The sequence below is a fragment of the Ochlerotatus camptorhynchus genome, unplaced genomic scaffold (genome assembly GCF_037179485.1).
Source record: "Ochlerotatus camptorhynchus isolate MF236.1 unplaced genomic scaffold, CSIRO-AGI_Acam_v1.1 ptg000276l, whole genome shotgun sequence".
Lineage (NCBI taxonomy): Eukaryota > Metazoa > Arthropoda > Insecta > Diptera > Culicidae > Ochlerotatus > Ochlerotatus camptorhynchus.
The window spans coordinates 1,963,410-1,966,798 of NW_027040765.1; positions in this window are offsets into that span (position 1 = coordinate 1,963,410).

Sequence of the window (3,389 nt, forward strand, 5' to 3'; positions counted from 1 at the left end):
TGTGACTTTTACCGCTATACAAATTACGTCTGAGACGTAGTCTTATTTATTACAATTTGTTTTAACGTCGCAAACATTTTCCAGTAGACTGGAAAAGCGAAACCCATGTGCAAAGCGAGCTACAAAACAAAACAAAACAAATGTTGCCAAATATACCGTAGATTAAGTGTACAATTTCTTTTCCTAATTAGATGCCTTTATGTTACGACGCAGGATTCTAGCAATGCGAACAAAGCCACAAATCAAGTTGTGCGACTTGTCACTAATTATCGCCATGACTGCTGCAGAGAAGCGTCCAGTCAAGTCGAGCTTTGTGGTTGCATGCTCGGGCACAAAGTTGCATACACTTTCATTATCATTACCACGGTCGACGGACGGGTACCATAGGACTAACGTGTGCGTGGTAGTAGGATAGAGGGAACGGTTACATAAAGCTGAATGAAAGAAAGAAGCTCCTGACGCGTTGGGTGGCATTGAGGGAAACGTTTCTAGAAAGATAACGTAACAACAGAAAAGCTTCGGAGCGTCTTGAAACGCAATGCTAGCTGAAAGCAAACGTATGAAATGAATGATTCCTAATTGCCCTTTTACTTTGTCCACATAACATCTAACTACCCTCGTGAATGAGAAATGAGGTTGGAAAAGGCAATTTTTCATGGATTGAAAAACTTCATCCATAAGATGATCAATGTAAGTAAGGGGCCTCAGATAGCCTAGTCGGCAGGGTATTGCCAAGTCGTAGGCTGCGGCTACATTCTCTCGAATCCTCTGGGCATAAAGTATCAATGTGCTTGGCATACAATGTACAAATGCATACATTGGTTGGCATAGAAGCCTCTCAATTGATAACTGTGGAACTGCATTTAGTAGAACACTAATTTGAGAGATAAAACGCTTGTTACTGAAGTGTAAAAAGCCAATAGGCTTTCTGGCATATAGAAGAACAGATCAATGTAAGCTAATTCTTAAGGCGACAAATTGGCACTGACAAAAAGTTCAGTTTCGCACCGGTAAAAAACGAATTCGTTATAAGTTTCGAAAATGATGAAGCCTACAAGTAATAGACACAATGCGCGTATCAGTCAAGATGCAAAAATTGCTCTTATTGAGTTTTCCAAATAAAATACCGATTTGTTAACTTTCGATCGTTTATTTGCGAACCAGGAACTAGTGCTGGTTCTATGCGGATAAAAATATCCCGATATCCAGCAGGTATCCAAAATAGATATTACGGCCGTCATGTCACAATGAGAAAACAGATCCTCTCACTATCACGAGACGAAACGAGCGATCATTAGCTTTCTTGTAATTTTCCAATGATCAAGCACTCAAGAGTATAAATCTTATGCAGTTTTGACATCAACATTTCTAACTAATTTAGATGTATTTAAGCAAGTAACTGTAAGTAATCGGTAGGATGAATATAGTTTTAAGATTTTAAACTTTAAACTTTAATAGCAATATCATGAGCTAGTAATCATGATGATCACAGCACTGCCACGTTCTGTCATGACAAAAAAATCGATGAAATTTTGAAGAAAATCTCTGTCATCGTTTTCTCATCCGATGATAGTGACAGAAGTATTTCTGTAAATATCGCGTGAGATCTTTCATTGAAAATGGCATTTGCCTGATCCGGATATCGTAATTTTAAATACTATCGGATAGTGTAATTAATACAGTCTAAATTCGCTGGTTGTTCCACCATTTCGGCCCAACTAACGAATTCGATTCGTTAGTTGAGTCAACTGACAGAAGGCTAAAATTTTTTGGGGGTATGCGCATACTTTGTTGCGGTTGAGAAGATTTAACAAACATCACTTCGGATTGAAATTAATCGCTTAAAGCTGACTGGAAAAATTGAAATACTAATTTGCTCGATACATGTTTTTGACTTCTTCTAAAGGGTGATACGGTCAAAATTTGGTCAATATCAACTTGACGTATTTCTTTCAATTTTGCATTTAAAAAACCTGAACACCCCTCATTTTGAAGGTGTGTGTGTGTAGAATGTTGCTCCTATTTTGATTTTGGAATTCACTCTTCAGTTGTCAAAATGCCGTCCAAGCAAGAAGAGCAGCGTATCAAAATTTTGCTCGCGCATCGCGAAAATCCGAGCTACTCGCACGCAAAGTTGGCAAAATCGCTAAAAGTTGCCAAATCAACCGTTACAAATGTAATTAAAGTGTTTGGGGAACGTTTGTCGACAGCCAGGAAGTCTGGATCGGGAGGAAATCGAAAACCGGAAGCCGCTGAGACGACAAAGAGAGTTGCCGGTAGTTTCAAGCGAAACCCTAACCTCTCTCTCCGAGATGCCGCAAATAAGCTGGGTGTATCGTCTACAACCGTGCATCGAGCCAAAAAACGAGCCGGACTATCGACTTACAAGAAGGTAGTGACTCCAAATCGCGATGATAAACAAAATACGACGGCCAAAGCGCGATCCCGGAGGCTGTACACGACGATGCTGACGAAGTTTGACTGCGTGGTAATGGACGACGAAACCTACGTCAAAGCCGACTACAAGCAGCTTCCGGGACAGGAGTTTTATACGGCAAAAGGAAGGGGAAAGGTAGCAGATGTTTTCAAGCACATGAAACTGTCAAAGTTTGCAAAGAAATATCTGGTTTGGCAAGCCATCTGTACCTGTGGCTTGAAAAGCAGCATTTTCATAGCTTCCGGGACTGTCAACCAAGAAATTTACGTGAAAGAGTGTTTGAATAAACGTCTGCTGCCTTTCCTGAAGAAACACGGTTGTTCCGTACTGTTTTGGCCGGATTTGGCATCTTGCCATTACGGTAAAAAGGCCATGGAGTGGTACGCCGCCAACAACGTGCAGGTGGTTCCAAAGGACAAGAACCCTCCCAACACGCCAGAGCTCCGCCCAATTGAGAAATACTGGGCTATTGTCAAGCGGAACCTAAAGAAGACCAAAAAACTGCTAAGGGCGAGCAGCAGTTCAAGGCAAACTGGCTTTCTGCGGCGAAGAAGGTGGACAAGGTGGCTGTACAAAATCTGATGGCAGGGGTCAAGCGTAAGGCCCGGTAATTCGGATTTGGAAAAGCGGAAGCCTAACTGAATATTTTTCCTGAATTTTATACTAATTGAACTTGAAAAAGAAATTTAATTTGATTTTTTAAATAAACGATTTCACCGATTTACACGCGTTTTCCCTTGACCAAATTTTGACCGTATCACCCTTTAGAATTTAAAATGAATCTCATATGTTTCGAACTAATGTTTACATTCATTACATATATTGCGCAGTTCAAAACGCGTATGCTTACCCCTTGGAGGATTGTTTGTATGATTGTCAAATTTAATTGACACGATATTTTTATATCCAGTTGCGTTTTAATTGGTCATGCTCCAACCAGCGGAGGCCCAAC